We start from the raw sequence: 14,811 nt of genomic DNA, 5'->3' as shown, positions 1-14,811 counted from the left end.
AGCCATTATTCCAGAGGTTACAAAATGTTGGTGAAAACAGTCAAACTCTGTACAATATTTTAAGAGATTTATTCTGAACCATATATGAGTGACCATGGCCTCTGACACAGACCTCAGGAGGTCCTGAGAATGTGTGTCCAGGGTGGTTGGGGTGCAGCTTGGTTTTATACCTTTTAGGGAGGCATGAGACATCAATCAAATACATTTAAGGAATACATTGATTTGTTTCAGAAAGGCGGGACTACTTGATGTTGTGGGGGCGGGTGCGTCCAGGCTATAGGTAAATTTAAACATTTTCTGGTTGACAATTGGTTGAGTTTATCTAAAGACCTGGGATTGATAGAAAGGAAATGTTCAGGTTAAGATAAAAGACTGGAGACCAAAGCTCCTTTGACGTCTTATAGTAGCTGCCCTTAGAGACAATAGATGACAAATGTTTCCTATTCAGGTCTATAAAAGGTGCTAGATTCTTAGGTAATCTTTTTAGGATTGGGAGGGCCTAGAAGAAAAAGATCTAGCTACGTTAATAGAGATTCTGTACAGATGCAAATTTTCTCCCAGAAAGGATGGCTTGCAGGGCCATTTCAAGATATGGCAAATAAACATGCTTTGGGGTAAAAGAGTTTGATTTTCTTCCTTGTCTTGTAATGTTATGCCAGAGGCCATTTGGAAAATAAGTCATGATATATAGGGTTAAGTAAAACCCATCTGATGAGAATTTATGTTTTGTAGGGGATGACTCCCCAGATCCCTTAGATAGGAATTTGGGCAAGATAAAAACATCAGAGCTTAGTCCTCAAAGATACACAATTTTCCCCAATTACTTCTGCAGATAACATCACTATTGTAGAACCTAAGATTGGTCTTTTGCGATGTCTTTTCAGGTTTTTTGCACGTCTGACAACGATGACTTCACCTGGACCCACCAGCCGCTCCTGTGGCCCCACACAGAAGTGATCTGGCACACATGAGAACCATTTCCTACACCCTTATGACTGCACCCCAACCAATCAGCAGCAAGCGCCCATTGTCTAGCTACCCCTCCTCTTCCCCCAGACTATCTTTGAAAAATCCTAGCCTCTGAATTTTCAGGGAGCCTGATTTGAGTACAAATAAAATTCTGATCTCTTGTTTAGCTGGCTTTGCATGTATAAAACTCTTTAGCAATTCCCTCCCTTGATAAACTGGCTTTATCTAGGCAGAGGCCAAGAAGAAGCCATTGGATGGTTACAATGGCACAGAGCCCCCAGACTCTGGAACCTAGAGCTCATTCACATAGGCAGGGCTACTATCTGGGCATGGTCCCCTTGCCTGGGCAACCAACAGCTTCTCCCACTACTGTTCTCTCTTTCCCCAGCTCCCTCTCTCCCAAAGCATCATGACATTAACTGCCACAGGTTAGTGCAGGAAAACAGAGGCAGACTTTATACACAAATGGACGTGGATGTTCTGAAAGACCAATGGCTCAGTGTGCTTTAGACCTAAAAATTCACTTTGATTCTGACACAGAAAAGTGAGGCAAGAACTGAGGCACCGCATGCTCCTGTGTTAGCCGAGACAGGGTCGACTGACCAGAACACGTGTGGCAGCGGCTGTTACCAATGCATAGGTGAATTTCTGCAAAACAAGATCAGGCATCTCTTTAAATTAATGGTGCTAATTTGAATGTCACTGGTTTTATAGGCTTGTTTCCATGTTATTTGTGAATGCGTTTAGTTTTTTTGAAGCTATAAGTGTTTTTATGTTTGTAAAATTTAAGTAACATTGTAATTCAACACTGTAATCTGTGGATTATTTCCTGGGAAGAGGTTAGATCTATACATTATTCTATTTTCAGAAACCCTGATACAAAGGAAGCCAAACAACAGAGAAGTCTCAGCTGAAGTCGGATGACAGCAATTGCACTGGGCCAAGCCTTGCAGTTCCTCTAGGATGCCTGTGAGGTTTGAGGATGAGATCATAGGTCTTTAGAGTCTTTGCTCCAAATGCCCAGGAAGGAAGAGCTCCGCTTTGCAAACACTGTGTTGTTCAGCCTCTGCTTTAGCTCACTAAAGAAGGAGGTGGGGGAGGGAGGGAATAGTTACTTTCATCTGTGTCTGGGGGTACCTCTAGAGAACATGTGTATGGAATTACACTGTCTCTTACGAGCACTTTTAGTTTGCTATGCCTGCAATTCAAGGATGACAGAATGCAAGATAGCCTATACTGTCAAGATGGCCCCGACTCAGAGCTGCTTGGAAATGCCACCTGTAATCTTAAAACAAAACCCACCTTCCCTCTTCAAGAACAGTCAGTAGTTTAATTATGCTAAGTACTTTTCAACCCAGGAAGCTTCGGGTTGCTGAATTAAGCAACACAACAGCACTCTTTTAAGGCTTAAGACTATACATTTAGAAAACTGATAACATGTCTCATGCCAGAAAGCCTAAAGTCTATTAAGCAATTTCCAAGGATTGCATTTCACAAACTCCCTTTCCAATCCAAGTACAGATATACTCAAACACCCTCACTCTTTACAAGTGACCCTTGGCCTTGCTAAGGCTTCCTAGATAAATGTAGATGGAGACTTTTAGAACCAACAAAGACAAACATTTGGTTGAAAATGTAAATGCAATTGTTCAAGCTGTAAATTAAATTCAATTACGTACAGAGAGTAGTATCTTAAGCCTCCTGCTAATTATACTTGTGAGTTTCAACTCATTAAACTCAGATAATGCCCAGAAAGACAGAATCTGGCAGCAGCAAGCCATGCATCCCGCCGGCCTGTCCCCTCTGTGGCTTTCATCATTGTGGTTCTGTATGTTGGCAAACCCAATTCACATCCAAAGAGTTTTTAAGAAAAAAGTGGAGAGAGACATCCTGGGTGTGACAATAGAAAATGTAGCCAAGAGCAGAGGCTCAATGTGCACCCTCTGAAGTTATCTACAAAACGCTGGTTTGGGGTACAGGGGAGAATGTAAGGCTTTCCAAGAGAAATGCTAATACTTGGAGGTGATGAATCTTACCCTACACCCGCCCACATACGCCCCCAGGGCAGGAATCCACAGAGCAGGCAGATTCCATTTCTCCCCTCCTTGGAGTGGGCAATTCAGCCTTTAGTTGGGCTCTTGGGAAGCAGAGCCGATTCAGCAACACTGGGAAGCATGTTCAGCACCCTGTGTGGTCGCAGGGGCCCTTTTCACCCCTTTCAGCATTACTTCTCCTTTCTGCTATTTCTCTTACCCCAACTTTGACCCCTTGGTGACCAGGACATCTGATAAGTCCATCGACAGGAAAGGGATGACAGTGTGCTAACTAAGCCAGGAATGTTTGCATTTTTTAAAAGGCCCCATGGGAAACACAACTTCAGCACAGAAAGCAAATTGCTGATGTGAAAATTTTAAGTATTAATCAAGGGGATGTGTGGAGAGAGGAAGCTTTTCCTACAGCCTTCAAGTCACCAGTCAGCAGGCCATTCCAGCCACAAGGCCAACCCTGATCACAGGCTAATTAGACTGGTTCAAAAGATGGTGATTGAGAGGCTCCCATAAACCAGGTCTTGTACTAGGTTCCTGCTCTGGAAACACTTTTAAGAGGGCATGGGGGTAAGACTTAAAGAACCCGAGAGTTCAAATTCACTTCGAGTGAATGGATTTTGTTATATCATAACCATTTGCTATGGATGTTAGATAACCTTACACATTCTTCACAATACGAAGAGACCAGAAATTATGTCACTGTATTGGTCATCTACAGCTGTGTAACAAACCACCCCAAAACATGGCCACTCAAAGCAACAACCACTCTTTTAGCTCATTATTCTCCTGGGCAGTTCTTGCAAGAGCCCTGAGGGTCTCTGCTGGGCTTGGTCCTGTGTCTGTGTTGATCTGGTAAACTGGCAGGATGCTGGCTGGTCCTGATGGCCTCACTCACACGGCTGGTGCTTGGCTGGCTGTTGGCTGGGGCAAGTGGGTGACTGGATCACGCTCTTCTCATCATCCACCAGGGCGGCCAGGGCTCCTTGGCATGACAGAGGCAGTGTTCCAGGAATACTTGGAGGGTATTATGGTTTGGCTCTGTGTCCCCACTCAAATCTCATCTCAAATTGTAGTCCCCATAACCCTCACATGTTGAGGGAGAAGGCCAGTGGGAGGTGATTGGATCATGGGGACAGTTTTCTCCATGCCATACTCATGATAGTGAGTGAATTCTCATGAGCTCTGATGGTATTATAAGGAGCTCTTCTCCCTTTGCTTCTCACTCTTCTCTCTCCTGCTGCCTTGTGAAGAGAGTGTCTACTTCCCTGTCTGCCATGATTGTAAGTTTCCTGAGGCATCTCCAGCCATGCAGAACTGTGAGTCGATTAAACCTCTTTCTCTTATAAATTACCTGAGTTTCAGGTGGTATCTTCATAGCAGTGTGAAAGTGGATTAATACAGAGGGCAAACCCAACCTGCAAGCTCTTTTCAGATATCCGCTTGTGTCAGATTTGTTGTTGTCCCATTGGTTCAAGCAAATCACATGGCCCAGCCCAGACTCACTGTCCAGAGGGGTTCACCCAAAAGTGTAGATGCTTGTGCATTTCCACTTGTAAAGTTCAGCTAATGCTCAGAAGGAAGAAATCAGGCAGCAGCAATGTGGACCATTACTGAAAAAATCAACCCAAGTTACCTATTATAATACATGCCTTTAAAAACAGAAACAAAAACCAAGAGTCCTGCCCTCTGAAGTGATGCTTCCTAGACTTCTGAGTTATTTGGATGTATTAGTCTGTTCTCATGCCGCTGAGACAGTGTGAGACATACCTGAGACTGAGTAATTTATAAAGGAAAGAGGTTTAATTGACTCACAGCTCTACATGGCTAGGGAGGCCTCACAATCATGGCAGAAGGTGAATGAAGAGCAAAGTCATGTCTTACATGGCAGCAGGCAAGACGATTTGTGCAGGGGAACTCCCATTTATAAAACCATCAGGTCTTGTGAGACTTATTCACTATCATGAGCACAGTATGGGTGAAATTGCCCCCACGATTCAATTATCTCCACCTGGCTTCACCCTTGGCACACAGGGATTATGATAATTCAACGTGAGATTTGGATGGGTACACAGCCAAACCATATCAGTGGACCAACAATATTTAAGAAGAAATAAGGAAGGTAGAGTGAAACATAGGCTTGCTAAAATGTTTATGTTGTCAACTAAGAATATTAAATAACAAACAGGTAATTACTATCTACTGCCATGAGTATTTTAATTTAGAAAAAGGCCATTTCAATATCAAAGTTGAAGCAATACCTGAGTTTAGAATAAACATTAGTTCTTTGATTTGAATAAGTTTGCTGTTATGAAAAGCTATCTTCATTGTCCTTATTTTTCTCATTTCATTGAAGATCAGTGGAAAGTCTGATTTAAATGGTCCTGCTCTGGTGACTGACATCTTAGAACAACCGGCCTAGAGAAAGATAACAGGGTAAGGCAGGCTTTGCTGATTAAGTAATTAAGTTAACTACTACTAAGGTAGTTGTTATTTAAACCTGTATTGCATGTGCTTACTAGCCCTGCCCTACTTTATTTAAGGTGTGATAGAAGGTAAAGAGCAATCTTCCTCAAGCCTTGTATAGTCTAGCCTGGAAGTAAAGACTGGGCATTAACATATCTGGTCAAAAATCTAGGAAACAGAAGTCCCAAAGCAGAGCTCAGAAGAGAATTGCAAAAACAATAGAGGTGAGGCTGAAATAGGACTGTGAAACCAGCTCACAAGCAAGAAAGAACAAGGTTGTTAATTCATTTTACATTTAGCGCATTAATCCCAGCTTGAATAGAAGCTCCCTGGAGCCACATGGAAGACTATTTTCTTACATATCTCCAGGATTCTGTCTTGTCAGCTTAGATCATAACTCCACCAGGCAAGAATAGTGTCTACTTCTGAGCTGTGAACAACATTAGCCTAGACTACACTGGTTGCATGAGTACGACATCCCTCCAAACGTGTCGCTTTTACATATTTGAATTTACTGATCACACTGAAAAGAGAAGTGAGAAAATGGAGTTTCCAAGTCCATTGCTTTCTAAGATTCTTGGAATCTATTTGCAGAAGAGGTGCCAGTTGAAATGACACACATGCCGGGAACTTGCCATTCTTCCTCTTTTTGGAACTCTGTAGCTACATTCTCCATATATATACAGAGGGTAGGTGAGCCCATAGTGGTTTTGCCTACGTGGAGAGGTTTTTACTAGTTTCTTGCCTGTGTTCCTGTTACTCAGCACAGCAGATGGGGGTGGCTCTCACTTGAATATCAGCCCGCCAGAAGCTGAAGAGGAATCACTGCCAAATTTTGATCACTAAATTGTTATCCAGTTTCATCCCACATTCAAATAAGATGCCTTCTTTAAGAAACCACCTTTTGAGAGAAAGCTAATTTTAGAATGACTAGAATACAAAAACGCTCAACACAGAAATAAAGCCCCAGATCCCATGGCGTTGTTCCTTTTCCCAAGTATCCTTCTCTTTCAAGGCTTGTTTCAGCCAAAATAAAAGACTCAGCCGCTCACTCCCTTCAATATTTCTAAGCAAGAGATTCATCGTGGATTTGGGAGTTCAGAAAGATTGAGCAAATTTCAAAGCATGCCTCCTTCATTCTTACCAATGATAGAAAAATCTATCTATCTATCTATCTATCTATCTATCTATCTATCTATCCATTTGAACTGTGACAATCTAATTCAAGTTTGACATTTTTTGATTAGGAAACAGAGTACCTCATATCTAATGCAAGGATTAGAACCCAGGACTTGAAACCATCAGTGTGTTATTCATTGAAATCTCCTCCCTATACTAGGAGGACAAGGCCCTGGCAGAGGTTACAAAATATGCTTCAATGTGTTCTGAAAGCCTCAGAAAACATGCCCCAAACATGGAACCATTTTTCTCCTTCAACTGACACTTTTTGTTTGCCTCTTTTAGTCCATTCACAGAGAAATGAGTTTTTCCCACAATCAGAGATGATCAAACACTGACTCCTAGTAGCACCATTTCCAATTCATAAACTCAAGGTGCTATTAGGAAGAGAGTCATGAATTTAACCAAGACATGGCCTCAGTAGTTTGAAAACCTAATCAAAGGGATATCCCTTTCAAAGCACTGTACTCCAAGTTTTTCTTGTTTGGCCTGATATGTATGTCACCACCCATGGGTGAAGTCGCCCACCCAAGTGACTGTTTCAAACCACTGCCATACACCATTTTCAGATATGTGAGAATACTCACTGGTAGAGGCTCAAATTAGACATCCACAGATTACTTATCCCCTGTCTGCCTTTAGCAGGGACAGAGTAGACACGAAAATATGGCCTTCAGAAGTGTCTAACTTTCCGTCGAGGTCACCGTGATCAGAAGATACAAAAACAGCCTCCATCACATGATTACGGACCTTTGCCCCTTTGCTGGACTCCTGTAATATGCAAATCACATTTCAATTGTAACCCTTTGCAAACCATACGTTGTGTCTTCGCATGAGCACTTTTTTGAATGAAGATGGATCAGAATCCAAATTTCTCATTACATACAATTTTCAAAACAGTAACCAAGTTTTAAAAAAATTACTCTCAATTCTGGAACAATTGTCTGGTTTTTCCATATTCGCCTATAATTATTACATCAAAATGTGGGTGCCTGTCAAGCCACGTACAGATCGGTGGGACCCAAGCACTGCACAAAGCATCATGGTGCATTGAAAGAAAGTGATAACGTAAGTTTTTTTTAACACTTGTAAGAAACATTAGCCACTGCTTCCTGTGAGTCTATTACCACTCTATCTTGTGTGAGATCTGGCAATGTTTCAAGGAAACTTCAAACTCTCACAGGGGATTTGCCTATCAGTTTAAAACCCAGAATAATCCTAAGACTTCCCTTTGAAAATGAATCCAAATTCACTACATTCTGATGTAAAACAAATCTTACCATAAAATTTCATTTTAAACCAATCTTGCTGATATTCAGGTCACATGACTCATTTGCAATTGACACCATGGGTCTCCCACGTGGTTGGGGAAGATGGAAGGCAGAGAACCATTTTACCCCATTATTAGGTTCCTGCTAGGTTGCCAGTTGTCTCCCCGACCGCTTGACCACATCTGCTCCCAAGATTAACTGCCTTCGGTAGATAACAGAGGAAACACATTTCACCTCTTACTAAAATGTCCCATTGGCCATTGTGAACAGACATCTTCAATTGTTCTGTGTCTGGAAGTCCAGAGATGATTTCTTGGCATTTTAAGAGATCACCCAACAACGGTGAGAAAACACACAGACGTTGTAACTCTGGGTGAGAGTGTGAACCCACCATTTGCAATGACGGCAACTGTTGAGAAGAGGGAAGAATGTAGATAAAACACTGACGTGAGCTCTTTCATAAACAGATAAGAAGTGCATAAAGGCACAGGTAGCATGGTAGGCGGGGAGGAGACCGTTAATCCGAAGATCTGAAAGAAAATTTTCCAAAGTAGGGAAATACAATTGGTAAAATAATATGAATGGAAAGTGTGCCTTGAAAGAGATTCTGTCTGTGTCCTTAGAGTTCCTTTTGTGGTTCACGTGCTTTGCTAGTAGAAATAGAATGCATTGAATAAGTAAAATTAGGTAAACATGTTTCTGTCAGCAAAAAATACATGTCTCAGTCAGCAAGACACTTGGAGATACAGGAATAGTAAAGAGGAAGAAACCATAGGGTTTTGATGCTTTTGTAGCCACAAGGAGTGGAACTGGGGTGAGATTTGCTAGGGAATTTGCACACTGGACATAAAATGAATTTATGGGAGGACAGTGTGAACAGTGGACAGCAGGGATAGACAGAGCCTGCCTCCTAGAAAGTGTCCACTACCTGCCGAGTGGTCCTGAATGGCATGTTTGCCACCATCACAAATTAACCTGTGAACTTAACCAACTCAATCTCTGAAGACCCTCATTGGCTCAACTGTTCACCTGGCAGGTCCTGTGAGTGAGGGATTGGGGAGCTCATTTCCAGGAAGCTTCCAGAGTTGACCTGAGCTGCTGAAGAGCCAGAGAGGGCAGCTCACTCACCTCACTCACTGCTTTTCCTTCCCCTCTCTTCATGCACGGGTTTGGAGCCTGCCTTACATGAAAGGCAATCAACAGCTTGGTGTATCCTTGGTTTTTGCCAAAGACCCAGTGCTGTCTCTACCCATATCTCATACCAAACCATGTAAAGACATAACATAACAAGCCCAGCCACTCCAAGGAAAGAATATCTGACAAGCGATTAATTCTCAGATGTATTTCTGATATTCTAAGGTCATGTTCTTGGCTAGCTCAAAGTCTGTGTTTGAGGCAACAAATCAGACTGAGAAACTCCATTGTCAGCCCCCTGCAGTTGCTAAGCTTGGAGATGAAGAAGAAACCTGGCCCCAGATCTGGAGGGTTGTTTGGCTGAGCCCTGCCTTTGCTCTTTACAGTGGCTACACTTCTATTTTAAGGAAGCCCTCCTGTTTTCTGGAATGTGAATTTCAGGTTAAGGCCTTGTCTTAGTCCTTTTGTGTTTCTGCAATGGAATACCTGAGGCTGGGTCATGTATAAGAAACAGAGGCTTATTTGGCTCATGGTTCTACAGGTTGCACAAAAAAACATGGTGCCAGCCTCTGCTTCTGGCGAAGGCTTTAGGAAGCTCCACCCATGGTAGAAGGTGAAGGGGAGCAGGTGTGTAGAGATCACATGGTGGGAAGTAAGAGAGAGCGGAGGAAGGTGCCCATCTTATTAACAATCACTTGTTGCAGGAACTAATAGAGCAAGAGTTCACTCATCACTGTGAGGATGGCACTAAGTCACTCACGAGGGATCTACCCCCATGACCGAAACACCTCCCACCAGGGCCCACCTCCAACACGGGATCAAATTTCAACATGAGATTTGGAGGAGACAAACATCCAAACCATATTATGACTTTTCCCCTTTTTGTTTCCCTTAAGTCAAATGCCTGCCTTAAGTATGGCAGAGTGAGAGTGCTCGCAGGTGGGGCTTTCTAGAGAGGTTAGAAAGGTCGCATGTCTTGACTTAAGGAGGAAGCAGTCTCCTCCTCAAGTCCACATTAGTGCCGATGATGCCTCCACTAGGGTCATCCACTGGGCGGTTATTTACCTTAAGAAGATACTGCCAGGAGGCAGATATGTCACTCAGGAGGGATAAATGCTGATCCACAACTGTGAGCTATTTGTGCTGGCCTAGAATTCTCAAATTAGTTGGCAAGGCTAAAGGGGACTATTCAAAATAATTTTTATGTTTGGGTTTCTTTCTTAGTTTACATACATTTTCACAATCATTATTTTAGCTAATCTCCACAACAACCTATGAGACAAGTACATTTGATTCCTTTTTGCTGATAAGAAATCTAATACTCAAAAAAGTAAAAAAAAAAAAAAAAAAAAAAAAAGGCAGCCCAGGCTGCCTCAACAAAATACTGCAGCTTCTGTGGCTTAAACAACAGAAACTTATTTTCTTTTAGTTCTGAAGACTGGAAGTCCTAGATCAAGGCACCAGCAGGGTTAGTGTTAGATGAGGGCTCTATTTTTGGGCTGCAGAAAGTCACCTTCCTGTTATCACCTTTCTTCTATTTGTGTATATTGAGAGAGAAAGAGGGAGAGAGAGATCTCTGGTGTCTCTTCCTCTTTTTATAAATTCACCATTTCTATAAATTAGGGTCTCACCCTTATGGAAGGTAATTTAACCATAATTACCTTCCTAAATGCCCTATACCCAAATAAAGTCACAATGGGGGTTTAGGCTTCTACATACAGAGTTTGCAAAAGGACACAGTTTAGTCCATAGCAGCTAGCATGTGTCAAAGTCAGGATCAGAACCTGGTCTCCTGACTCCATATGCCCTTCCTTATATGTCACTTACACCTTAGTGTGGATAGAGGTAGAAGGAAACAGAGAGGAGCAAGAGGGTGTGAGGAGGAGAGGAAGTCTCAGTGGGACACTGAGGAGGTGATGGGATCAGAAGGAGGAATCCTGGGTGCTAAATCTTCAGTGATGGGAGGGTGGGGAGGAGAGAGGGAAGTGAAACCAAATGATGGAAGGAGTAAACTAGAGATGAAGGAGGGAGTCGAGGTCCATGCTAGGATCCACATGAAAGACTGCCATAGACTGAAATGTAAGTCATCAAGAGAATTTGGCAAAAACCTGTTGTATTTGGGACTTGAAGGAATATGGTACAGGAAAGAGAACATGGCACTGGGGATAAAAGAACCAGCCCTGGCCTGGCTTTGGATGTGTGACTCAACATCTCTGACCTCAGTGTCTTCACTGGACTCTCTCAAGACAAAGGCCCAGACTCAGATCATCTCGAATGTCCTGGGAATGTCTCAAAGAGCTATGATGCTGAATCATGTGTGTATGAGGTGGTGATGAGAGGGGTGGAGGAATAACATGGAAACCCAAACAAATCTTCACCAGTTACCTATTTCATGATTTGCTTTAAGCCAAGCTGGGTAGAACTGACCTCTGAGCTGTAGGACCTGTGACAAGATCGCAGTCATAGTTCTTGAATGACATCAGTGATGGGCAGAGACACTTTGACCAAACGGGACTAAACTTAAGCCATTTTCTCAAAGTGTAGTGTCTTTATTGGCCTCTTCCGGATGCTTTAAGGAACAAGACAAGGATAAAGGGAATTCTGAGAACATGAATTAGGAGCAGCCTTAAAGCCCTGGGGAATTTTTCCGTCTGTGCCTGTGCTGTGGTGCGCACTTCAACATTAATCCACGCTTCCATCAGCCACCTTTGACCAACACTAAAAGCCCGTTACCAAGAAGACAGAGAGAATAATTTCTCTCCTATTAGTCCTTTCTCCTTCCCAAATGTAGTGTTAGCCACTGGGAGCTGTAATTGCAGGCATCACCCAAGGACTATGGATATAAATTTCACAAAGGGCAAGACCTTCCATTATGAGTGGGAAGATGGCTTTAATTAAAAAAAAAATCAATATATTGTTTCCAATCATTAGAATCCCATGTCAGTGGCAAAAATCAATCCTTTTCATATTAAAATGCTTACATTCAAGCTAAGATGTTATATTACACATGAGTCATTGAGGGAGGTGGGGAAGGGGGCTGCCTGAGGAGCAGGAGGGGCCCCAGCCATGCTGGGCCATCCTTCGAGTCATGGGTTTCTTGAAGGTCAGTCTTCAGCAAAGCTGTGAGCTGAGAAATTCTGCAAGTACCAGAGAGATTTGAAATTCTGTGCACTAGAGAAAGAGTCTCATCTTGACAGATTCTTTCCTCATTCTTCTCAATCCTCAAATGAAGGCAAGAAGAAAAAGAAAAGCTGAAATCACATTTTAAAGAATAGGAGTGGTTTTCACTCTACAGCAGTTGCTCCCTACGCTGTGATGGTGAATTTTTTCCACAGGGTTCAACCAACAAGCACCAGGGGATTCCGATGTTAAAAATGGGCTCTGTTTTTAAGAGATAATTTATTTATTCATGTAAGAAAATGCCTTTGATTTTAATCAGTGGCAAGGGGTTGATTCTCCCCTCCAGTTTCCTGAGAAGCATCAGAGAATAGAGATAGTGTGGATCTTGCTGGAGAACGTCACATATTACTGAAATTGACTCTTGACGGCATCGAATTCCCAGAGGTGCTATTCCATTTCCCACACAACATAATAGTAATGATCTTATGAAGAAATTTTGCTTTTATGGAAACTATTTATTTCTAAGAACATTCTAATGTCAGGCTAAGTGTGAAGCTTCCCTAATAAAGAAGTAAAAGAAAACAAGAGTCCTAATTAAAAACATTGTTTAAGGAGACACTTGTGAGATAAAAGAAAATCACACCTTACACGGAAAACTTAATCATGTATATTGCTAAAAAGCACTGCAGATTATTCAAGCCAATTTCCCAGACTCCATGCCTTGTCATTCTTTCTGCTCTTCAAGCCCAATTCTTCTGGGTACCGTTTTCCTTAACTCAAGTTCAGCAGACACTCCCTTTGAAGTTACTGTGAACCTCCTGCCCAAAGGGGAGAGGGATGCTTGAGGAGTATCCACTGATTTTTTTTTTTCTCTCATTTCACTGGGTTTTGTAAAGGATGAAACAGTCTTGCTGTCTGTCAAATGCTGCCCAGTTTGATTTCCTGCCTGTGTGAACAGAGCAGATATGTCTGGTTGATGCTCAGACACTCAACAATTAGGACTGTGAAAATGATTTTATTAGCATGTTGAAGAAATCGTGGCGCTGGCTTTATATGCTCACATATTTACTATGCCTTGGTGTTTTTCCCGCCTTTGGGAAGTAGACTCTACTAAGTTATTCCTTTGTGCTGATGTGAGCCTGGAGTAAGCCAGGAAGGACTTGAATGATGGCTTTGTCCTGTTCTGTGACTTTGGGAAGTGACTTTACCTCCAAGTGCATTATCCCTTCTTCTATAAAACTTGGGGAAAATACTACCACCTTTCTTTTTTTGTTTGTTTTTTTGAGACAGAGTCTCGTTCTGTCTCCCAGGCTGGAGCACAGTGGCATGATCTCAACTCACCGCAACCTCTGCCTCCCGGGTTTAAGCAATTCTCCTGCCTCAGCCTCCTGAGTAGCTGGGATAACAGGCATGTACCACCACACCTGGCTAATTTGTGTATTTTTAGTAGAGATGGGGTTTCACCATGTTGGCCAGGCTGGTCTGGAACTCCTGACCTCAAGTGATCCGCCCAGCATGGCCTCCCAAAGTGCTGGGATTACAGGCATGAGCCATGGTGCCTGTCCATACTGGTACCTGACAGGGCTTTTTGTATCGAGTTATCAAATTCATTTAAAAACGCCTTTATCAGCTAGGTACTAGTGTTATTCCCATGTTATAGAGGAGGAAACTGAGGCCCAGAGAGATATGTGCCCAACATACCACCTATATGAGGGTTATGCATAAATTGGCATATAGTATAATGCCTGTTACCTAGAAAAAGTGCAATACATATTAGCTATCATAATAATAGCTTCAGATCATTCCAGTGATCCTTTAAAATAGCGAGCAGAAGAGTGGTTACAGGTAGAAATTTGGGGAGCATCAACAATTAGGAGATGGGTGGAAGAGAGGAGAGAATCAACAATGATAAGGACACAACCAATCAATAATGACATTGCCCAGCATTTATGGCTTGTATACTGTGCGCCAGACACTATTCTAAGGGCATCCCATGTTTTAACCCAGAGGTGTCCAATCTTTTGGCTTCCCTGGGGCACACTGGAAGAAGAAGAATTGTCTTGAGCCTCACATAAAATACATTAACACTGACAATAGCTGATTATCTAAAAACAAAAAGGAATATCACTTTAAAAATCTCAAAATTCTTTTAGAAAGTTTATGAATTTGTGATGGGCTGCATTCAAAGCATCCTGGGACACATATGGCCCACAAACCGGGCTTTAGACAGGCTTGCTTTAACCCATTTCATCTTCGTTACAACACTCTGAGATAGGGAAGCACTGTATCCACCATTTACGGATGAAGAGACTAGGTATAGAGAGGTTTGGTGAATGCCTCAAGGTTGCATAGCTGGTCAGTGGCAGAGCCATCCCTGCAGCCTGACTCCAAAACCCACTTCTTTAAGCTCTCACTTTGCCGCTGTCCCAGGGCACTGACAGGCAGAGCTGGAGAATTAGGAGAACAAGAGACTGTATCATAAGACCAGGGAGAGACTGAGAGGCTGGCAGTGTTAAATTACCTTACATAGGTAATGGTCCCAACAAGAAAGAGATGGCATCCCCGAAATTGAGAAATTTGAAGAGAGTTTAGTAAAGGGACTATTTACAAAGGTATGGTCAGGTGTA

This window comes from Rhinopithecus roxellana, chromosome 11 (assembly GCF_007565055.1).
Source record: "Rhinopithecus roxellana isolate Shanxi Qingling chromosome 11, ASM756505v1, whole genome shotgun sequence".
Lineage (NCBI taxonomy): Eukaryota > Metazoa > Chordata > Mammalia > Primates > Cercopithecidae > Rhinopithecus > Rhinopithecus roxellana.
This window is presented reverse-complemented; position numbering follows the sequence as displayed.